General features: G+C 36.6%; 1 protein-coding gene across 3 annotated transcripts in view; it reads right to left on the reverse strand.

Annotated features, from left to right (window-relative positions):
- PCSK5 (proprotein convertase subtilisin/kexin type 5) overlaps positions 1-26,123 on the reverse strand; it is an 868,299-nt gene that overhangs the window by 686,748 nt on the left and 155,428 nt on the right. The window lies entirely within an intron of this gene.

The following is a 26,123-nucleotide window of genomic DNA, read 5'->3' on the forward strand; positions in this document are numbered from 1 at the left end:
ATCTGAATCATGAAAGAAATGTTTTGGGTTCAGTGTCCCTTTAAGTGTTTAAAAAAACTATTATTATGCCTCATTTTCGGGCAAATAACTCTCTCGATAGAGGTATATGTACTACTCTCCCGATAGAGGTATATGTACTGCACAGCCCACCTTACATCTTGCCGCAGTTTATGTGCAGCCTAGAGAGGGGTCCTGGGCATTTGGATGAACAACCTCTTTATAGATCGCCCATCTGCAGGGCCATTGCCCACTGAGCTCCGGAGGGTCGGGGATCCGCTCTGGAGCTGTGGACAGTGGACGTCGTGAAGAAAAGCCCTGAGTGACTTAAAGTACTACAGACCAGACGAACGCCTCATTTGGGAGGTTCTGAGATTTAACCAACTGGGATTGATACTCACCTGGACCTGATTGTGCCTGTGGGGCACTCTGAACCAGAGACACAGTCTTGGACGGTGGCAGGTGGGCAGCATGAGTAACCCGGGACCCTACGGGTATATATTGCTCTGAAGGGGGCTGCAAAGGTAGCGGGAGCTCACTTTGGCATGAACGGCAGTTATCTTGCGGCCTTCAGAGAGACGCTGAAACCACGGACCATAAGACTGCAGTTGCCAAACACCCATGACCCTCTCCATCTGAACCCTGGAGGCTGTCCTACTTCGCCTGCGGCAAATGGAGCCGCAAAGAAAATTATAGGCATTGGTGAACTGACATTCACTGCCACATAGGTGAGATCTAAACTGCAGACACACGCTACAGTTCTGTGGAGGGGGACTTACGCAGCCTACAACCCCTGATTAACCCCCTACATACTCTCAGGATCTACACCAGTGACTGTAACTGCCCCTAATAGGGGAACTTTATTTCCAAACCTCACACTGGACGCCTCTGAAGGCAAGTCACCTGAGCCCATTTATAACCTATAAACTTCCGGAAATATTAGCTCTGAACTTGGCCTGCCAGGCTTCCTTTCTCCCTTGAGACAAGCAATACCACCATATAGTTCAGAGCCCAAGCTGATAAGTTCCTCAGGGGATTGGGGCCTCAAACTCCACTAACCGCACCACAACAATTTCATATTGGGCCTAGCCAAGTGTTATTGGATCTGCTGGTACAATTAGGGATTCCTAATAAGATACACTCTAGGCAGTGAGGTGACAGAGATACTGAAGCCGTCACCAGACTACTCACTGCTATTTGTTTGAGAACACTCTATTGTAACCTACTCTCTCTTATTGTTAAGATGTTTGAACCTATGCCTTTCTAGTATTAATCACTCTTGTATTGAGAGGCTTTTTACATAGAGATTTGTCTGCAAGCGACCTGTTTATGTCTAACAGTTAACTTATTTGTCACCTACACTCCTGCTGTCCAACTTGTCTCCCGCCTCCCCGCTCCTGACCAGCTTGTCTTGGTGGGTCACATCCCCTATCCTTTTTCCCTTCCTTCGGGTCGTATCCCCTTTACCCCAAGGTGGGATTCAGGTCTCCTTGAAAATCATGTAAAAGTACTGTATAAAAACCTCTCTGAGTGTTTCATCTATATTATCTGGCGTAATCCTTCACATTGTGCTTTCTTACATAGTTCTTACCAAGGCCCAGGTGACATCCCTTCAGGCCCTAGGATACCCATTTTTGCTCCCTATACTCAAGTCTTTAGTCCAGGGTCAAAGTGAAATATTGGCAACCCTGTATCTTAATTAAAAGTTAAGTTTGAACTTCCCCTTTATCCTTTTTAGCCCTATGTTGCATTAAGCAACTAATCCTTTCCCCTCAAATTGTTGCACTAAGCAACTAATCCTCTCCCCTGACATTAGAACAATCTCTACCTAGCCACCTACTTAATTATCATGACCTAGAGGCCCTGACGGGGTGCCACCTAACCCTGCTCTTCAGTAACAATATGTAGAAGTATGGCAATCATACTCTGTAAACTTGCTCTATAAAGGGTAACTTTATTGTGCATATAAATAACTTTTACACCCTCAGGAAATTGGTCTTGGAATCTCCAAAGATGCCTCATACCTCTAGGAGACAGGTGAAGACCCCAATAGCCGCCAAAAAAACAGTTTACAATCATTTTGCTCAGTCTGGAAAGGACACACACACACAGCACAACTTGTGAACAAGTTTCGAAACACCATAACCCAATCTAACTACTATGATGTTTGGAGATCCTTACATCCCAGAGACAGGGACTATACACATTTCTCCCATCCATATAAAACATATACTAGGCTAAATCATATTTTCTGCTCTGCGGAAACTCTGGATTTAGTCAAAATTGCTAAAATATCCTTGTGCCCCTGGTCAGACCATGACTTTGTTATTGTAGACCTTCATTCAACAGAAAAATCCAGCATAAAATCCTCCTGGCACCTCCCTCAACATGTCCTTTTGGATGTTCTGTTTAGAGAGGAACTTAGAAAGGATATTATTTTTTACTCCCAGACAAATGATAACAAGCTAGTCTGTGACGACATACTTTGGGAAGCCGCTCAGGGGTCTCATTATTAGGAGGCAAGCCTATTTGAAAAAACAATCTGGTCTATCCCTGGCTCAAACCCATATCGAGTTATGATGCCTAGAACTTGATAACCGCACTGCACCCTCAACCTCCACCACAGACTAAATTACGAACCTCAGAAACCATATTTGCCAACTTGAATTAAAACACACCCAATATAACCTTCTGGGATTGAGACAACTCTTCTACCACAAAAGTAACAAAGCTGACACCCTCTTAGCCGATAAATTAAGACACAGGACAAGTACCACCCGAATACACCAAATACATTCTGGGAACCAGACTTTTCAATTACCTTCACAAATAGGCACATGTTTTTCAACGTTTTATTCAGAACTATATAATATAGAAAGGACCATAGGACATACATCAGCTACTTCCTCGGCCATTCAAATGTTCCTTGATACCCTGAAATTGCTAACTCTCCTAGAGGAGCACTGTGAATCCCTTACAGCCCCTTTAACACTTAGAGAAATTAAAAGTATTATTAAAAATATGAAAGCTTTTAAAACCCCGGGCCCTGACGGGTTTTCAGCGTTTTTCTACAAAACATATATTAATGATCTCTCACCTTGAAGAGAATTATTGGAAGCTACAATTGTAACCATCCCAAAGCCTTTAAAAAATCCATCCCTTTGTTCCAGTTATAGGCCAATCTCTCTTATAAACTTAGATGTTAAAATCTATCCCAAATTAGCTAATTGCATTTCTCTACTGCTACCCCATCTTATTAACTTAGCTCAAGCGGGGTTAGTGCCCAATTGCGAAGGCCCTAATAACACCAGGCGATTACTTGATATCTTTACTGAATCTACCAGACTTAACAAACCTTTCTCTGTCATCTCTCTAGACGCTGAGAAAGCGTTCGATCGAGTTTGCTGGAGTTACCTATTGGAGGTCCTTAAAACCTTCTGATTCCCAGAGGAAACCCTAATAGCTGTCCAAGCGTTATACTCGGCTCCTACAGCAACAGTCAAAGGTTTAGGCTATCATTCACCCCCATTCTCAATCTCCAATGGAACTAGACAAGGCTGTCCCCTCTCACCCCTATTGTTTGCTTTAGCAACTGAACCCCTAGCAGAAAAAATTAGATCAGACAAACAAATAGATGGAATTACTCTACACGGTAAAAATCATAAAATAGCTCTTTTTGCTGACGATGTCACAATTCTCTCATCAGACCCAATGTCCTCATTCCCTAAACTTAAGGATATTCTTGACTCCTTTGGGAATATGTTCTTCTATAAATTGAATTTATCTAAAACTGAAATTTTCACATGGGGTATCCCTCAAAATGTAGTTCAACACCTCAAATCCCAACATAATGTAAATTTGGTTAATAACTTTGTCACGCACCTAGGAGTCAAGATCTTACATTACATATTGCAGATAATCAAAGACAACTTTCTCCCCCGTTGTCCGAGTTACGTACCCTAAAGGAGCTGTGGGACTATACACACATATCCTGGATAGGGAGACTAACAGCCCTCAAAATGTCTTTCTTGCCTAAAATAACATACCTTTTTAGGTGCCGCCCAGTTAGAATCCCAAGTCATTTGCTTCACCAATTCCAAAGCGAATTTACAATTTTTTTTAGAGTTGATCACAAAATCCTACAGAGCCCTCTTCACTGAGGAGGGATAGCCTCCCCCTCTATTATCCATTATTATGAATGAGCAATGTTAACGCATATCTCACAATGGGGGGCAACAAAATCCCCTAGCAAATGGAAAGTCATAAAGCAGGCCTCCTTTCCGCACCTTACCCACCTACCAGACCTAATTTGAATTCCCCCCCCATAGTCAATACCAAGACAGAGGTCAGACGCAAAAGCAGGTAGTCAGCCAAACCAGGTCAAGAAACACAGGGAGCAGGAACAATGGGAACAATAGCCGGAGTCAGGTACCAGAAAATCAGTCAGCCAAAGACAGGGTCATACACAGAGTAAGGAACAAAATACAGATATGCACTCGGTAGATCTGGAATCATGCAAGGGCGCAGACAGAATGGAATGGGTGATACTTATAAAGTAAACTGGTGTTACATCATAACATAGAGACAGGAAGTTGCTGTAGTTGCAGAGTGATGATGTTCACGAGTTTGCCAACAAGAGGGCATGTGAGAGGAATCACTGCAAGAGAAGCCAGAAAACAGGCCTGCACTCCAAGAAACACAAGGAAGGGTAAGTAACCATGACACTTAATAAAGAATATTCTTATCTATGTATCTATGCTAAACAGAGTTAAAAGCATAGACTTCGATCACAAATTTTCTGTTATTGGTAGAAGATATGAAGTTTTCAATATTGTCAAAATATTGTTCAAGTGAATGCAATACCAAGTGGCTCTCAAGAAAAAGTATTTTTGTTTATTAAGTTCTTATTATCAGGATAGGAAGTCATAATAAATTGGAGACAAATAAAAAGGATATTTGACAGTTCAAGATGTAACAATTGAAGTTATCTCTTTGTACAGAGTCTTATGTAATAATTAACATCTTTAAAATTAACCTCTTATGTTCCAAAACTATTGTTTTATCTGTTAATCGATAGTAATGCCATTTGAGTATGGGCATGATAGGCATAATTTCCAAATTTTAGTTTTGTTTTTTAAAACTAGAAATGATCTTGAACACCATCAAACAAAAAGAAACACCAAACAGTAATGTCTCGTTCATGACAATGTGATTGCAATAAGATATTATGCTTGAAAACACAAAAGTACTGTAATTTAATATCGTGAAAAGAAGAGTATGAAATGAAAAACAAGAAACATTTGGTTGCTAAATAAAGTTTCTAGATGTTGTTGTAGTGATTTTTGGTTTCTCGCAATTGAAGTAGATAGTTTTCTGTATGAGATATCATATATATGGCTAATATAAACAGTTACATGTGTACATTTCAGGACCGGCCATATACTTTAAAAGAGATAAAGAGGGAATTAATGTAGACATATTCATATATACATCAAAATTGGAGTTGTTGGCTATTTACAGTGATTATTGCTCGTGCACAAAATAACACTTTCATTCCAAAAATGTCCTGCAAAATTAGATGAAAGGGGCAGTTTGGCATTTTAGCAAAAGCCTTTAGCTGTCGAATCCGATAAGTGAAAATTTAACCCGAAAAGTTGTTAAAAAGTACTGAGAAATTGGTCTGTAATAAGCTTTAACAAGACTGCCCCATTTTATGTAATCATAAAGGCCCTTTTATCAGTGAGACAATTATGCATTTTCAAGTCTATAAAACAAGGAAAAAAACATTGATTGTGATTGTCTCAGATTTGTAAAAGTGATTATTGGACATTAAAAATAGCAAGATTATGATCAACCCATATTTCACCAAGTAGGGTTACTTTAACAATGAATAAAAGCCCTCTCTGGCAAAATAAGGGGTACATTCATATACAGTTTTGTCATGGGATATGATATTTGAATTATTTCCTAAGCAACAGTTTTGTTTAGTTTAGATTACTCATCCTTAGATTTTGAAAGCGCAAAAAAAAAGAAGAAATAGTTTTGTGATGATTAACAATCACTAATTTATTCTTCACTTCAAAAAGAGCCAAAAGGTATGTTTGTACTTATCAAGAAGACTGCAATGGAAAACTTGCATCATGGGGCTCTCCTATCTCATTTACATGAAAATTATTTTTTTCCTATTAAGAAAATTATAGGGATGAAACTGCATACTTTTAACTTTAAGAAAAAAAGGAAAAAAAAGCAATTTAAATTTGCAGTCTTTATTCCCAACCTGACTTGCAGGTAACTAAAGGCATTTTGAAGCCTTACTGCCTTATAAGACTCTTCTTGAGAAGTGATTTTGACAGCTCAATGTTCTAAGTGTTTCACTTTAAAATTTGATACCTGATCTTTCAGCAAAGTGTCACAACCTCTGTAGAACAGTCTCATTAGAATTGTCTGTGTGACTCTGTGCTGCTAGAAATATTAACACAAAATTGTAGCTGTTTACTTCATCCTTTGAATAATGCATTTCCATATATTGCATAGAATTATTTTGACACATTACTTACAAGAATGTATTCAGTTTTATCTGAACCATTTCTCTTAAAGTGAAGATATCAGATTGGGGTACACCAGCAATGCAGAAAAATTAACTGAAACTTATTTGCCATCCCTTTAAAATATGATTACTTTTAGGGCTAGAATGCAAGTGGAGGGCTAATTTATCATACGCCCGCAAGCGGGTAAAATCACCGTTTGCAGGCACAAGATAAATAAGCAGCCAGATCTCTGGTTAATTTTATAAATGTTCTTCAATTGGCCCAAAATACAGTGGTGTTTATTTTTTAAAAAAATATATAAGAATTGTAGCATATTTCTTTTTTATATAATAACTGCAAGAAGCAGTTATGAGGGCTGAATGTGAAAGCCTTTACATTGTGGTCTATGGGAAATGTGTGTTTCCTGTAAATATATATGTATATGCTTATATACATACAGTCATGGCCAAAAAGATTGTCACCCCTGCATTTCTGTCAGATAATGCATCACTTCGCCGAGAAAATTGTTGCAATTACAAATGTTTAGACATTTTCATGTTTATTTCTTTTGTTTGTATTTGTAGGACACAAAAAGTGGAGAAAAAAAAAGCCAAATTTAACAGATCCCACGCAAAACTCCAAAAATGGACTGGACAAAATTATTGGCACCCTCAATGTAATATTTGGTAGCACACCCCTTGGAGAAAATAACTAAAATCAATAGCTTCCTGTAACCATAAATGAGTTTCTTACACCTCTCTACTGGAATTTTAGACCACTCTTCTTTCGCCAACTGCTCCAGGTCTCTCAGATTGGAAGGGTTCCTTTTCCCAACTGCTGTTTTGAGATCTCTCCACAGGTGTTCTATGGGATTGAGATCTGGACTCATTGCTGGCCAGTCCAGTACTCAGTGGTGCTTATTTTTTTAAAAAATATATAAGAATTGTAGCATATTTCTTTTTTATATAATAACTGCAAGAAGCAGTTATGAGGGCTGAATGTGAAAGCCTTTACATTGTGGTCTATGGGAAATGTGTGTTTCCTGTAAATATATATGTATATGCTTATATACATACAGTCATGGCCAAAAAGATTGTCACCCCTGCATTTCTGTCAGATAATGCATCACTTCGCCGAGAAAATTGTTGCAATTACAAATGTTTAGACATTTTCATGTTTATTTCTTTTGTTTGTATTTGTAGGACACAAAAAGTGGAGAAAAAAAAAGCCAAATTTAACAGATCCCACGCAAAACTCCAAAAATGGACTGGACAAAATTATTGGCACCCTCAATGTAATATTTGGTAGCACACCCCTTGGAGAAAATAACTAAAATCAATAGCTTCCTGTAACCATAAATGAGTTTCTTACACCTCTCTACTGGAATTTTAGACCACTCTTCTTTCGCCAACTGCTCCAGGTCTCTCAGATTGGAAGGGTTCCTTTTCCCAACTGCTGTTTTGAGATCTCTCCACAGGTGTTCTATGGGATTGAGATCTGGACTCATTGCTGGCCAGTCCAGTACTCAGTGGTGCTTATTTTTTTAAAAAATATATAAGAATTGTAGCATATTTCTTTTTTATATAATAACTGCAAGAAGCAGTTATGAGGGCTGAATGTGAAAGCCTTTACATTGTGGTCTATGGGAAATGTGTGTTTCCTGTAAATATATATGTATATGCTTATATACATACAGTCATGGCCAAAAAGATTGTCACCCCTGCATTTCTGTCAGATAATGCATCACTTCGCCGAGAAAATTGTTGCAATTACAAATGTTTAGACATTTTCATGTTTATTTCTTTTGTTTGTATTTGTATGACACAAAAAGTGGAGAAAAAAAAGCCAAATCTAACAGATTCCACGCAAAACTCCAAAAATGTACTGGACAAAATTATTGGCACCCTCAATGTAATATTTGGTAGCACACCCCTTGGAGAAAATAACTGAAATCAATAGCTTCCTGTAACCATAAATGAGTTTCTTACACCTCTCTACTGGAATTTTAGACCACTCGTCTTTCGCCAACTGCTCCAGGTCTCTCAGATTGGAAGGGTTCCTTTTCCCAACTGCTGTTTTGAGATCTCTCCACAGGTGTTCTATGGGATTGAGATCTGGACTCATTGCTGGCCAGTCCAGTACTCTCCCGCGATTTGTTTTAAACCATTTCTGGGTGCTTTTTGACATTTGCTTTGGGTCATTGTCCTTATGTAAGACCCATGACCTCTGACGGAGACCCAACTTTCTGTCACTGGGCCCTACATTGCACAACAGAATTCTTTGGTATTCTTCAAATTTTTTCATGCAATGCACACAGTCAAGACATCCAGTGCCTGAAGCAGCAAATCAACCCAAAAACTTCAGTGAACCTCCACCATTTTTGACTGTACGGACTGTATTCTTTTCTTTAAAAAACTCATTTCTTTTTCTGAAAACAGTAGAATGACGGGCTTTACCAAAAAGCTGTAATTTTGTTTTGTCTGTCCACAGCACATTCTCCCAAAAGGATTCTGGCTTCCTCGGGTATGTTTTGGCAAACTCCAATCTTGCTTTTTTATGTTTCTGTTTCAGCAGTGTGGTCCTCCCGGGTCTACTACCATAGCGTCCCTTTTCATTCAGATGGTGACGTATATTGCGAGCTGACACATTTGTACCCTGTGTCTGAAGGTCAGCTTGAATGTTTCTGGAAGTTGATCAAGGTTCTTTAACCACCATTCGAACAAGCTTTCATTGCAATCTTTGATCAATTTTTTCTCTTCCGTACACATCCAAGGAGATTAGCTACAGTGCCATAGGCTGTAACCTTCTTTACAATGTTGCGCACAGTGAACACAGAAACATAAAGTTCTCTTGAGATGGACTTGTAACCTTGAGACAATCCATGCTTTTCTGCAATTTTTGCTCTCAAATCTTCACACGATTTTTTGCTGTTCTTTCTCTTCTCCATGCTCAGTGTGGAACACAGAGACACAACAGAAAGTTTGAGTAAATTCTCACCATTGGTTGCTGGCTTGATTTTTTTTCTATATTATCAGCACCTGTTAATTGATACAGGTGAGTTAATTACAAATTACAGGAGCATCACAAACTTGGAATGCAATTATTTCTGACAATTTTGCGAAGATGCCAATAATTTTGTCCAGTCCATTTTTGGAGTTTTGTGTTGAATGTGTCAGATGTGGCCTTTTTTCTCCACTTATTTGTGTCATACCAATACAAACAAAATAAATATACATGAAAATGCCTAAATATTTGTAATTGCAACAATTTTCTGGGCAAAGTAGTACATTATCTGATAGAAATGCAGGGGTGCCAATATTTTTGGCCATTACTGTATATATTTATGTGTTATCTATTGTACCAAAATACCACATATGTTTAGAAATATGTATTTATGAATAAATAGAACATATTTTACTATGTAAAGAATATTGGAATGTGAAATATTCATATTTTCATGTTGGGTTAGCACACTTGAGAGTATGCAATCTGGTTTGCGTGCGAGTAGGGTGTTTTTTTTTTTTCTCTATTGACTTTTATGTTGGAATAGGTTGACGCGTGCGATATACTAAGCTCAGCGTTTTTTGCATGCATCGGATTAGCACTCATGCAAAAATACTTGTAATTCCAGGGCAACCTGATGCGCACAAAAAGCTTACTTATAGCTGAGTTAGCACGCAAGCGGGATAGTTAAATACTGCTCCAATTGTAATCTGGCCCAATGTATCTGAAACTGTTAAATAACTTTACAGAAATTATAGTCTATGAACATCTATCCTGTTTCAACATGCAGAAATATTATCCTTTTCGAGAAGTAAAATAACTAACTAAATAGTGAATGATATTAAAAAAACAATATATTTCAATATAGATGTCACTAAGTAAAAAATGATTCCACAAATTAAAATAGAGGAACCAATTTGTATAGCATAGTAGATTAATTTATGTGATTGTGCTTACTGTGACATGCAAATGAACACACACACTATGAAATGTTTTTCAAAGTTGACAGGTCTAACCCTTATAATAATGAGTAAATATTTAGTCAATTGCAAGCTAATTTATTATTTAATAGGAAGTAAATATTTCAGTAACTCATTTATTTGAATAAGAGACAATCTAACCAGATGTAAAATATGACAGAATTATATTATAAAGGAAGAAATACTAATGTTAATGTTGTGGCATTAATAAGGTATCCATGTAACATTTACTGGAATATCTGCATTAATTTTTTTAACTGAAATGCCTAAATCAGTTTTTAAAAAGCTTTATACCAAAAACTGCAAATAACAGATAAGTTAAACATTATATGTTAAATGCTCTTTTTAAAAGGCTTATAACTTTGGAATAATTGGATGAATTTGGCTATAATTTGGTAGTTGACCTCAAACAAGCAGTCACTATACACCCTTGTAGTTGGCTCTGTACTTTAAGACATTTATATGAGAAAATTCTACACTTTTCAATATGAGGCTTTTTACAAATCTTCATGAAATTTTACATGGAAATATATTGAAATATATGGCTAGAGTTAACCTTCTAAGGGCCAGATAACGAGTTACGCGAAAATATGTATAGCTTAAACTAATGCAAAATTTATGCTCAACTGAGCAATACCAGTGCACGCCAATGTGCGCTGGTATTATGAGTTAGGTGCAATGCGAACGAGACAATCTAACCAGATGTAAAATATGACAGAATTATATTATAAAGGAAGAAATACTAATGTTAATGTTGTGGCATTAATAAGGTATCCATGTAACATTTACTGGAATATCTGCATTAATTTTTTTAACTGAAATGCCTAAATCAGTTTTTAAAAAGCTTTATACCAAAAACTGCAAATAACAGATAAGTTAAACATTATATGTTAAATGCTCTTTTTAAAAGGCTTATAACTTTGGAATAATTGGATGAATTTGGCTATAATTTGGTAGTTGACCTCAAACAAGCAGTCACTATACACCCTTGTAGTTGGCTCTGTACTTTAAGACATTTATATGAGAAAATTCTACACTTTTCAATATGAGGCTTTTTACAAATCTTCATGAAATTTTACATGGAAATATATTGAAATATATGGCTAGAGTTAACCTTCTAAGGGCCAGATAACGAGTTACGCGAAAATATGTATAGCTTAAACTAATGCAAAATTTATGCTCAACTGAGCAATACCAGTGCACGCCAATGTGCGCTGGTATTATGAGTTAGGTGCAATGCGAACGAGACAATCTAACCAGATGTAAAATATGACAGAATTATATTATAAAGGAAGAAATACTAATGTTAATGTTGTGGCATTAATAAGGTATCCATGTAACATTTACTGGAATATCTGCATTAATTTTTTTAACTGAAATGCCTAAATCAGTTTTTAAAAAGCTTTATACCAAAAACTGCAAATAACAGATAAGTTAAACATTATATGTTAAATGCTCTTTTTAAAAGGCTTATAACTTTGGAATAATTGGATGAATTTGGCTATAATTTGGTAGTTGACCTCAAACAAGCAGTCACTATACACCCTTGTAGTTGGCTCTGTACTTTAAGACATTTATATGAGAAAATTCTACACTTTTCAATATGAGGCTTTTTACAAATCTTCATGAAATTTTACATGGAAATATATTGAAATATATGGCTAGAGTTAACCTTCTAAGGGCCAGATAACGAGTTACGCGAAAATATGTATAGCTTAAACTAATGCAAAATTTATGCTCAACTGAGCAATACCAGTGCACGCCAATGTGCGCTGGTATTATGAGTTAGGTGCAATGCGAACGCGACCTCGTGTTCGTATTGCACAGAAGCATTGCACTCATGAAAGCACATTTCCAGAGGCTCCAATGGGAGCCTCTTTCTGATGCCATAAAAAATAGCACCGAACCTAAGTGCAGTGAAGGGGGTTAGAAGCACATATATGGGCAGCAATTTTAAATATATATGTATGTGAATATATACATATATATTTATGTGTTAATATGTGTATATACACATGTTGCAAAAGAGAAAGTCCTGTATCGGCTACACATGCACCTCCATCCTCAATACACTAGGAGCTATGCTCATACCCTCCTTGTGACGACAAAAGAGCTGGATACCTCTGCCTTTCTACGCCGGGTAATGTCGGACTGTAGCGTCCCCAACTCCCGTGGAGTCTTCCTTCAGCATATCCCTCTGCTGTCATCTGTCCTCAATGGGGTAGGTGTATCGCTGGTAAGGAATCCAATCACAGCAGCAACAAAGCCGACGGTAACCTGGACAGGCTGGTTGCGATAAAAAGCAAGAAGAGTGGAGATTCCGGTTCGGTAAAACATCAAAGTTTATTGGACAACATTCAAATTTCCAATTGGAGCAAACAACAGCATACAAAGTTCAGAGAAGTGTACACCGGGTGAATTTGCTAGTTTGTGGGCGAGTGATAAATTAGCACTCCACTTGTAATCTAGCCCTATATTTGATTTTAAAAAAACAAGTAGTAAGTCAAAAGATTTTACATTTTAAAGTGGTTATATTTCAATGTTAATAGAATGTAGTAGTGAAGGGGGGCAGAGCCTGCTTCCATTGCGGCAGGACGCGTCTTAGTGAAGCTCTGGGTGCTTGACTTAGATTATTTGATATTTATAGCTGATAAAAGCCTGCTAACTTCTTCTAAACTACATCCCTGATAGCAATTTTCTAGGCAGAATCTTTAAAAAATCCCTGGAGTGGAGAAACTGACTCCGATCTCGCCTATGCTCTTTGGAACAGCTACGCGGTAACTACCACACAGATCTAGAAGCCATCTTGTGCTCTGATGTGATCTAACTACATTGCGGCCTTGAAAGTGGACCCTGTGTGTAATGTTCAGTGTAGGTCTGGGGCTGCTGCACAATACCCTCCCCCCCCAGTTTATGGGGTTATGCAATCCTGTTTTCGGATTGATTTACTATACAGATAACCGACAAAAAGATGGCAATAAATGGCCACGTGCTGCACCACGCAATAGAGAACATGCTTCATGATTGTTATGTACAGATCTGTATACACCTAGAAACAGAATGGAGAGGAGTACTCAATATCAGCTCATCCCAAGGTGAACCGCAACAATCTACGGAAAGAGGCCCTGCTCAACTGGCTTCCTATAAAGAGGAGAATGCAGATGAGACCAGTTTGCTTATACAGGCCCCTACGGAGGACGCTAGTCAAAATAATAGGATGCTAGCAATGCCTTATATATTTGGTCAACCAGAATTTTCTGTTCCGGAGAAGGAGGTAGTTTGCCATGGAGAGATATCTGGTGGGGGAAGGAGTGCTTTAGTTTCAACTAGCCCTATACAGGCAATACATAACCTACAAGTCTGCAGAGAAAATAAAACGTGTAGGCTTAGCAGTGATCCGAGAATTACAGCACATAGGGACGCTGCACGAAATCACATGTCTTGGTTACCCAGGGTGTCGATGAATCAGGAGGCTCTAAAATCGGCAGATTTAGTGATCGCAGCTAGCTCTCCTTTGCCGGATCTAGAGGATAACCTACAGTCAGTGCGATCCTTGATGAGCCATGGGACCGCTCCTCCTGGCCAGTGTCCAGTGATCTGGTTTGTGTCTACTTCACAGCCGCTCTCTGCGGCAATCATTAGGACTGCTTACCGACAACCACTTCTGTACCCTGCTCAGCCCTGCTATGCCTCTACTTCTCCACAGCATAAGAAAGTGGGAGTTGGTTGAACAGACTGAGTGCTCACCTACACCTTGAACACGGGTCTGCTGCAGGCCGGTATTTCTAGATGTCTATGTTTACTGTTTTCTGCAGTTTTACATAATAGTGACCCTAGTCATAGGCATTGCAGTTTTCAACACAGGTCTCCTTATTAACACATTGCATAGTAGCATATCTAGTCCATTCTAATACACCTGGTTTAACCTTCATAATAGATAAATTATTCATCTGATAGTGTTTTTCTTTTAAAATATTTTAACATGTTAAAGCTTAGGTTGTGACTGCAGAATGTACTCTTCTCTATTTATGTGGTGAGTGAATAGGCTACCTTTATGTCATATATAACCCTGTAAGCACTTTTCCATAGTCTGAAACTTATTACCATGAAATATCGCAATAGATGTTTGCTAAGACAACATATCCCATATAAGTCTACTATACTAACATCTGCCTAGAGTGCTATCATTTCTCCTATTTACACCTATAGTAGAAGTGTACACCTCTATGCTTAAAACAAGAATGTGGTTCTTCATCTAAGATATATCCTATTTATTCAGTATAAGCTAGCTACTAAGTCAGCTGTTTACTTTGTGGTCTCTACTAGTTAATAAATCTGTTTACCATATATTCCTAACTAATTCATACAGTTTATATATCCATATGACATATCACAGAGGACAAGGAGGTCCAAGAGTGGCCTCTGATGATGATAAGGGATTAGTTTATTCAAATTTTTTTCCCATAGGTCATTTTATTGAGAAAAATAGGGTACAAGAGGAGCCTATGATGTTGTTAAGGGAACTCTTTTATCTAAACATGATTGAAGGGCTTGTAAATACAATGTTGATAGTTTTAGCAGTTGTTCTCACTGAGAAATATACTTTCTAAATGCCATACAGGTAAATATTATTTAAAGGGACATGAAACCCACATTTTCTCTTTCATGATTTAGAAAGAGAATGCAATTTTAAACATCTTTCTAATTTACTTCTATTATCTCATTTGTTTTATTCTCTTTATATTCTTTGCTGAAAAGCATATCTAGATAGGCTCAGTAGCTGCTGATTGGTTGCTGCACATAGAAGACTCATGTGATTGGCTCACCCATGTGCATTGCTTTTTCTTCAACTAAGGATATCTAAAAAATGAAGCAAAATAAATAATAGAGGTAAATTGTAATGTTTAAATTTGTATTCTCTATCTGAATCATGAAATAAAGATTTTGGGTTTAGTGGCCCTTTAATTGTTGTTATGCTTGCAACTCAATCTGTATATATAATTAACAAGGGTCCAAAAGTGGCCCTGCATACTCATGGTTCATAAGTGACCCCTACTATACCCCCTATTAGTACACGCTACTGTTAAAGGTCCAAGAGAGACCATTAGCTCTTTTAAGGGAATCTTAGGCTCATAAGTCTTGATAACCACAAGAAGGAGTTACCTTTGTTTATTGTACCCCCTTTAAATAAAATATATTTAAAAAAGAGGATATCACAGCTAATAGGTGCCTATTAGAGGCCAAATCTAGCCATATGTTGAGAAATTTAACCTATGTCATACTATAAAGTTAATCCTAATACGTGCATTTCTTACTGTTACTGTTAATTGTGCTGCACTTGCAATATTGCAATAACAATATTTATGTAATTTGCTGTGTGTGCCATTGATCTGTTTGGCACTTTCTTTTTGGAACTCTGTATGTTATATCCTTGATAAAAATATTTAAAAATAAAAGAAAAGAATGTAGTAGTGAAAACAGTCACAACTGAATCTGCTGAGCATGCGCAGCAGGCATTTTCAATACCAGATTGAAATAAGTTTTTATATCAAATTTATTTTCAGAACTAGAGCATAGTATCTTATATCAATACTGTTAGTACATTTTAGAATATTTGCTATGTAGAGTTTTGGATACTGCGATGGTCAGACTGGACCAAACAAGACTGACAATATATATGATTAAAAATCATACAAGATGGTATATTTGGCTCCTAATATATAATAATAATGTAGAGAAAATAACTCATTGTGTAAAAAATAACTCATTTGTTATTTTCTCTACATTTTGGATTTAGTGGAGGATTTTAAACACACTTTTCGCCTCCCCATATTTTAAATTGCTGTTGTGTGTATATATATATATATATATATATATATATATATATTCACATCTTTACACAACAGCTAATAATTGTGAAATAAATTTCAGATTTCTGTAGATACATTCTATTAAGAACATGTATTTAATAAAATACATATTAGTGTATTCAAAATACAGTTGTGAATGCAGTTTAAAGGGACACTAAACACATTTTTTTGTTAATGATTCTGATAGAGCATGCAATTTTAAGCTACTTTCTAATTGACTCCTATTATCAATTTGTCTTCATTCTCTTGCTATCTTTATTTAAAAAGCAGGAATTTTTGGTTGAGAACCTGGGTTATGCTTGTCATTGGTGGGTAAATGTCATCCTCCAATAAACAAGCGCTATCCATGGTGTTGAACCTAAAATGGGCTGGCTGCTAAGATTTACATTCATGATTTTCAAATAAAGATAGCAAGATAACGAAGAAAATTTGATAATAGGAGTAAATTAGAAAGTTGCTTAAAATTGCATGCTCTATCTGAATCGTGAAATAAAAAAATTGGATTCAGTGTCCCTTTAAATAGAGCTTTCACTTAAATTATATTAATTTTTAGAGTATACTGTCCCTTTAAATTAGATTTTTTTTTTTTAAACATACCTAGGTAGACTCCGGAGTAAGTGTTTTCTACTATGAGCTGGCTACTGATTGGTGGCTACACATATATGCCTCTTGTCATTGGCTGACCAGATGTGGTCACCTAGCTCCCAGCTGCTCCTTAATTGGAGCTGGCTTTAACTAATATGCTTTTTAAACTAATTTACAGGAGTTAACTAGACAGTTATGTTAATGCAATTGTGCAATATTAAAATGATCTAACACAGTATTTTCTTTGTGCACTTTTTGTATCCCTTTAAAATAGTATATGATAGATAGAACTCTTCAAAACAGGGCCAATTGAAAATGTTTATACCTTTCAATTTAAAATGTGGTAATTTTACAAACCAAAAACTTATGTCAAGCCATCTAGGTAAAACATATAATTTAGTATCCTAAAACAAAAAGTTATTTTCAACTATTTCCATCATTTTATAACACTACTGGTTGTGCTTGTAATGGAGCAGTATATATATATATATATATATATATATACAGTTAGGCCCATAAATATTTAAACATTGATGAAGATATTGTTTGTTATTTGAACTTTTTAGAAAAAAATTTTTTAGAGGTCAATTTACATTATGAATTTGTGCTTAAAGTGTAGGCTGAGAGCTTTAATTTGAGGGTATTTTACATCCAATTTGGGTGAATTACAGAACTCTTAATATGCAGTCCCCTGTTTTTCAAGGGCTCAATGTTCCCTAATTATTTCATTAACAGTAAAAGGACCATTAAACTTGACATTTCAACAATGCATAAAATGTTTCATTATTGGAAGTAAAACATTATTGCAATATACATGTATTATTTACTTTGCAGCCTTTTGTTGTAAAATACATCTAAAAAATGTGCTTGTTTCACTTTCTCCCAGGGAGGCTAGGGTTAACAGTTTAAGACAATTTATGCAAGCTTTTGTTTAATTTTCCCTCCCTAAGCTTCTATGGTGTCAAATGCTTTTAAAAAGTGGATTATCAGTTTTGCATCAACAATCATGATAGGCAATACATACTTTGCAATTATTATTATTATTATTATCGGTTATTTGTAGAGCACCAACAGATTCCACAGCGCTATAATCAAAGGCAGAGTAAAACAAAACAATTATAGGGATCAAATGGGTAGAGGGCCCTGCCAAGTGTTACACTGTTGTAGTCAGCTCTTAAGAAGGTGATCAACAAACAGCTGGACTCTTAGGCTTACATGCTAAGTGGGTTCAGGGGATAGCAATGGAGGAGAGGAACTGGTATAAAGAAAAGTTAGCGTAGGTTGTATGCATCCCTGAACTGTAGAGTCTTTAGGGAGCGCTTGAAACTTTCAAAACTAGGGGAGAGTCTTGTGAAGCGAGGCAGAGAGTTCCACAAGATGGGAGCCAGTCTGGAGAAGTCCTGTAAACGGGAATGTGAGGAGGTAACAAGAGAGGAGGAGGTCATGAACAGAGCAAAGGGGACGGGAGGGAGAGTATCTGGAGACAAGGTCTGAGATATAGGGGGAGCAGTGCAGTTGAGGGCTTTGTATGTCAGAGTGAGAATTTTGTGTTTGATTCTAGAGGCAAGAGGAAGCCAGTGAAGGGATTGGCAGAGAGGTGCAGCAGATGAAGAGCAACGTGTAACGAAGATGAGCCTGGCAGAGGCATTCATTATGGATTGTAAAGGAGCTAGGCGGCAGGTGGGGAGACCAGAAAGGACAGAGTTGCAGTAATCGAGGCGGGAACGAATGAGAGAGTGGATTAAAATCTTAGTTGTGTCTTGTGTAAGGAAGTGTCTAATTTTAGAGATGTTTTTGAGGTGGTAGTGGCAGGCTTTAGCCAAGGACTGAATGTGAGGAGTGAAAGAAAGATCTGAGTCAAATGTGACCCCGAGACATCGGGCATGCGGGGTAGGAGTAATGATGGATTTATCGACCGTTATAGAGAGATTGGGGGTGGAGATTTTAAAAGAAGGGGGGAAATAAGGAGCTCAGTACTTTGCAATAGTTGATTCAGTGCAAAAACCCCTTAAGGGAATACAAGAGTTCTGGCTACCACAGTCTGCACATGTGCAAACAGAGTTTGTGCTGATTATGAATATTAGTTTGTGATTGGTTAGCAGGGGTTCTTTTGTGCTGGACGACAGGGAAATCAGTGAAAAGAATAAACATAAAACAACATACTCATTTGACAAAATAAAGCTGCAGCTTTCAATGCAAAATTATATTTATATATGAAGGTTTATAATAATGCAGTTTACAATTTGTGTTTAGTGTCCCTTTAAACAGATAAAAGGTCTGCAGTTGATTCCAAATGCAGAATTTCCATTTAGAATCCATTGCTGTGAACTCTTAGGGGTCAATTTATCAAGCTACAGAGGACAGGGGCGTACATATCCTGTACTCCACAGCTCACCTCTGACAGGCTGAATTCCGCTGCTGGAACTCAGCATTACACAAGAATGCTATTTTGCACTCTTGTGAAACACCACCCCCTGCTCAGACGAGACTGGGGAGATTGAAATTCTCAACCTAAGAGGTGGAGAAGAGATTAGGGAAGCAACAGTCTGATAACCGCTGCTTCAAAAATATGGACTACAGGTTCTCTTGTGAGAACCTGTTGTCGTTGGGTGGCGAAGCCTTTGATAAATCAACTCCTTAATATGAGGTCCAAAGAGCTGTCAATTCAAGTAAAGCAGGTGATTAGAATGAAGAAAAAAAACATCAGAGAGATACTAGAAATGTTAAAAGGTGTCCAAATCAACAATTTGGCCATTTTTAAAATTAAAGAATGCCCTTTTGAGCTCATCCACACCAAAGTGCCCGGACAACTACAGAAGACAACTGTATTGAATAATCTCAAAATTCTTTCCTTGGTTAAATAAAAACCCTTCATAACATTTAGCAAAGCCAAGAACGGAAAGCTCTACAGTCAAAAAAAGATTTTATAAAAATAATTACAGAGGGTTTACCACAAAACTATGAAGGCCATATTAGACTTTTCCAGAAAACATCTCCCTAGTTCTGGAACAATATTCTTTAGACAGATGAAACTAAGATTAACCAGCACCAAAATGATGTTGAAGAGAGAGAGTAGAGAGAAGTGAAGGAACAGCCTATGAAGCATACAACATCATCTGTGAAACATGGTAGAGGCAGTGTTATTGTATAGGCATGTATGGCCGCCAATTGAAATGGGTCACTGGCGTTTATTGATCACATGACTGCTGATGAATTCTGAAGTGTATAAAGGTATACTAATACTATCTGCACAGATTCAGCAAATAGTGCAAAACCAACTGCATTTCACATTACAGGTGGAAAATGACCTAAAACATAATGAAAAAGCAACCAAAATGTTTAAAGGAAAAAAAGTAGAATGTTCTTCAATGGCCAAATCAGTCACCATGCCACCAACCCAATTGAATATGCATTTCACTTGCAGAAAACAAAACCGAAGGAAAAGAGACCCACACAAAAAAAGCATCATCTTCAGTAAGGGTTTAGCAAGCATCACTAGGGAGGAAACAGAGAAATTGGTGATATCCTTGAGTTCAAGACTTCAGGCTGACATTTACTGCAAAGGATTTTATTTATGTTTATGATCATTTCATATCGGATTATGTTAGCTTGTCCAATTAGATTAAAAGTCTTTAAAAAAATAAAGGGGGCTATGTATCAAAATTGTTGTAATCTGGAACAGTTCATATAATAGTTTTGGATTAAAGCTGAAAGTCTTCTTTTCAATTACATCTTGATTTCAAATCCATTGTGGTGGTGTACAGAGCAAATATTTTAATTATGTTGTCACTGTCCAAATACATATGGACCTAACTGTAAAATTTAGACCTTACAGTCATTATTATCCTTATCAACATATTTATGGAGCTAGTGAGTGAAAGTAACAGTGATTTTTCTTTCTGAGGTTCTTTTTTCATTTGCATGCTTAATTTCAAAAAGTGGGTATTTAAATGACCTACTTACTGGTAGCTGCGTTTGTGAGAATATATATATATATATACACACATACATACATATACTTTCACATATGACTCAGCATCATGGGGCCGAAACGTTGGAATATGTTACAATAAAGAAATTAAAATAAGAACACTGAGCTGAGTCATATGTGAGAGTATCTATACTTGATGGAAGCTCAATGAACTGAACTAAGAGTGCAAGTATATATATTGAGAATATCAATTTATTACATTTGTTATATAATCTCTGCAAATTTATTTTGGTAATTCCAAAAAAGTTTTGTTTTAGCACTCCCACAGCTGAGTATATCACTGAAGGAGTTGTTTATATCAATCCTTGAAAGTAGAGAAAAGGGAGCATTTGCATTCCAGATGGAGATGGGAGCAATGATTTATGTATGTGTACTCTATAGCTAAACAAAATTCAGCTTGCTTTGCAGTTTTACGCAAGCAAAAGAATATATCACAAAACAATTAATTTATCATTTATCAAATAAGATGGTTACTAGTTGGCTAATAACCATTATGTTTGCTATGCCGTTAATTGCTGTAAACTTTTTTTCCATTTGAAATATGAAAAAGACACAGTGGTTGGGATATTTTATGGATTTACACTATTGTTTTTTTCTGTCTTTACTGTATAAAGGATTGGACAAATGACTGGGATCTAATGTTTAACACAGCAAAGTGTAAAATTATGCATTAAGGAAAGAATAATCCAAACGTTAATTACAGACTTTACTGACTATTACAAATGAAGAACGAGACTTGGGAATTATTATTTCAGATGATTTAAAATGTATTAAACAATGTAGTATTGCAGCGAGTAAGGCCAGCAGAATGCTTGCTTTTATTGGTAGAGGTATTTGCAGCAGAAATAGTAAGGTTCTTATTCCACTTTATAGATCATTAGTTAGGCCTCGTCTTGAGTATTGTGTGCAGTTCTGGAGACCATATCTTCAGAAGGATATTAACAAACTTGAATCTGTGCAAAGGAGGGCTACCAAAATGGTACATGGTCTAAAAAATAAAACTTACCAGGATAGGCTCAATGACCTAAATATGTATAGCTTAGAGGAGAGAAGGGAAAGAGGTGATATGATAGCAACTTTCTAGTATATTAAAGGGCTTAGTAAAGCTGAGGCTGTAAGTATTTTACATAAAAATAAAAATTCAAAAACAAGGGGTCATCATGATCTCAAGCTGAAGGGTAGTAGATTCAGGAGTAATTTGAGGAAGGTCTTCTTTACAGAAAGAGTGATTGAATCATGGAATAAACTTCCACAAGAGGTAGTAATGACAAACACTGTGGGGGACTATAAGAATGCCTGGGACAAGCATAAGGCTATCTTACAAACTAGATAAGTTCATACTTTTAGGAAATATCGGGCAGACTTGCTGGGCTACAATTCTGCTAGTAAGTCAGCTGTTTGTTTTTTGTTTTTTTACAAAGCTGATTAGCCACCTTGACCTGTGCAAGTTTATTGTAGAGAATGACTTTAAAGGTGACTTCAATTTTAAATATTTTTCTCAAAGTCTTCTATTTCAAGCAACAGTGCATATATTTGCTGACGGCGCATACTTGCATGGTTGTGAATAAATCCAACTGTGTTAGACCTATGTAAACTGTGGTTTAAGTTTCTGATGCAACCCTAGCTGGAACCAAAATTTATATGTGACAACCCTTGATGTCTTGTTTTTTTATCCACATCATAATTCTGTTGATATAAAGATTGATTTATTAGGTTAAATATTCTATCAATTAACAAAGAGAACTAGAATTTGTATTCTCAATAATACCTACTTGCCATCTGTACAATCAAAGTTTTATACTGACCCTTAAGTCATATTTTTTTCAGATTGCAAGCTTTTTGTCAATATTTAAACTAATCAAAAAGCAGATATCACCTTAGAACTGTTTCTTTCTTTTTTTTTTTCTTTTAGCAAAGTAGCAGTGTGAAATGTCTGCAGTATTGACAAGGAGAGTCATCCAGTAAGGTTAAATCTACAGCAATTTAGAAGTATAGTCTATCTTGGTACAGCAAAAAAAATATTTTCTGAACAACTCTATATAATCTATTTCTTTTCACAATGTTCTATTTCATATCACAATACTTGCTAAAATGTGATTTCTTATCTAAATATTTGACATGTTCCCAGAAATCCACTTGTTCTACTACAACACATGCAGAAAATGTAGACAGGAACATAAAAGAGAAAATATGGTAATGTAATGAAGAATATTAGCTCATTTGCGTTCTGTGGTACCCTGCTGTTCCATTTGGTGTGATTAGGGGTTTCTCCAGGTAAATTAACATATGTCTGCTGTCTGAAGATAGAGATATATAGCAAACACAAAAGAAGCATATGGTTAGCAATACAAAGGGACATAAAAGTACATTCTAAAAACAATTGCAAATGACTGCAGTCATTACAATATATGCTGTAAAAATATTACCTTAGAAAACAGATTGTTTTTAATGTAAGTTTGATCCACCCAGGTCTTATAGAGTTAGCTATTTAAATACCTGTACAGGAGAAGTTTATTGAACTAGGATTACCTCTGTGCACGTGAGCAGATCACCTGTGATGTCATCAGCATAATCATATACATGGGGCAATGCATGTTCGCTAATTGTGCCAGCACTAGAAGCGGAATACTGAGTGCACTTGGCTACTGGGTGTGAGGAATGAGAATCACAGTCACCTGGAAATATGTTTAATAGGGTAAAGCATTTTACATTGTAAAGAGAAATCTGTATTTCCTTATATAATTCACCTGCTTGACCTTGGTTTTTGGAAATGGATTGTGTGGTTTTAAAGAAAAAATGGGTAATTTAATTGCTCTCAATAGAGATTAGTGGATGTTCTTTTATGGCTGTATTAACTGTATACTGGCTGTAGGCTTCCAGGCCAATATACATCGGGATTCACTTTTATTGGGTAATGAAAAGCATTATGGGCAGCTGAAACTTCAGCATTTGCAATTGTTGCATTTAGACAGGTTAGTACTTCTGTTTTTAAGAAATTAAGGGCTAGATTACAAGTGGAATGCTAAATGGGCAAATGTGCTTGTTTGTGGACACGCAATAAATAACCAGCCATTACAAGTGGCTGGTTATTAATATCGCAAGCTCGCGGTAGCAATTAGCAATTATAAAATTAACCAGAGATTAAATCTCTGGTTAATTTTTATAAATGTGCCCCAAATGGCACTAAAATACAGTGGTGTTTAAAAATTTAGCATTTTTATTTTTTAATAAAATAACTGCACTAGGCAGATTTTGGGGGTTAAGGTTGTGTGTTCCCAGTAAATATATATGTATATGCTTATATACATATATATTTATGTGTTAATATGTGTATATACACATAACACAAATATATATGTATATAAGCATATATATTTACAATTTGCTGCCATAACTGCCTAGCTTACCGCCTTTATGGCACTACTTGGAGCCTATGGAAGCTTGCTCTTGTGAGTGCAGAGTTTTCCAGCAACTGCTGTCAACTTGTAATACCAGCACACTTTAGCGTGCGCTGGTATTACTCAGTGGGGCGCAAATATCGTTTTCACAAATCTGGCCCAAAACTGTTTAATGATGGCATTTTTTATATATTCGCTTTTAAACAAACACACTGAGGATATAAATTGCATGTAAGTTTGTACAGTGCATGGAAGACGTATATTTTAATGTTTTTAATAATGTTGTATGTTAAATAGTCGGAACTAATTAAGGCACACGCAGGGTAAAGCACAAAACATTTTGATTATTAAAGCTTAAAGCTATTAGCTGGTTTAGCTGGTTTAGCGGTTTAAATAATCTAATTTCTAAATACTTTATTCTGATTCTAATTTTACATCTTAGAGATTTATGAGTCTGCCATATTACTTCTATGTGAGCAAGCGCTATGTGTTAACAATAAGTACAATATCCCTTTAAATTGTAAGCATCATGTGGTATCAACACCTGGGGACACAGGTGTATTTAAGGGGTAAGATTACCTTACACTTTATGTCCATGAATAAGGCAGGGGGCCATATATGCTTGGGATCTAAGCTTGTGTTTTTTTATTTCTCTTTTACTATTAAAGAACTTTGCATTACCTTGAAGCTTGCTGGCATTTGTTTCTATATTATTAAAGCTTGAAAGATAATATTTTTTGGAAGTAACAAAAGTATTTCTGCATATGTTGACACTGGCATAATTATTACTTGGGGCATTTTATTTTTTGCCACCTCACATTTTAACACAGCCTAAGACTTTCAGGCCCAATTATCAAGCTCCGTACGGAGCTTTAAGGGCCGTATTTCTGGCGAGTCTTCAGACTCGCCAGAAACACAACTTATGAAGCAGCGGTCTAAAGACCGCTGCTCTGAGCAGGCGGACAGGAATCGCCGGAAATCAACCCGATCGAATACGATCGTGTTGATTGACACCTCCCTGCTGGCGGCCAATTGGCCGCGAGTCAGCAGGGGGCAGCGTTGCACCAGCAGCTCTTGTGAGCTGCTGGTGCAATGTTAAATGCGGAGAGCGTATTGCTCTCCGCATTTAGCGAGGTCTTGCGGACCTGATCCGCAGTGTCGGATCAGGTCCGCAAGACCTTTGATAAATTGGGGCCTTTCAGCCATGTCCTGAATATGGGAAATGTTGAGTATAGCATGTCAATAATGTATGGTAATTCAACGTTTGTATATCAATAGTGTAACTTTCTTTATTAATATTATTTATTTATAAAATTTATTTATTTATAAAATATTTTACCAGGAAGAATACATTGAGATTTCTCTCATTTTCAAGTATGTCCATATTGTTAATATGTTATTTCTATTATGGTGTATTCATTAGGCGTGTCAACAGGTAACTGGCAAATCTGGACACCCATCATATTTAAATTACCTATAGACTAAAATGATCCATTAGCTATAATTCAATGTGAGCATCCAAGCCTCTTACTAAATATGGGGGAAGGAGTTCAAGCAAGATATCATTTTACACCAATTTTTCATTGATACAGCACTTGGCAAGTGTTTTATAACCTTATCATTAACATGATTACTAGGGGTGGAAAAATGTTTGTACTTTGACTTTTAAATTGCAGAATGAATGATCCCTTTGAAAGCTGCTCATCAAATATTTCAATAGAGCAAATGTTAATATTTGAATAATGTTCGTAATAACCAACATTTGAATATCA

This window comes from Bombina bombina, chromosome 2, assembly GCF_027579735.1.
Source record: "Bombina bombina isolate aBomBom1 chromosome 2, aBomBom1.pri, whole genome shotgun sequence".
In the NCBI taxonomy this organism is placed as follows: Eukaryota; Metazoa; Chordata; class Amphibia; order Anura; family Bombinatoridae; genus Bombina; species Bombina bombina.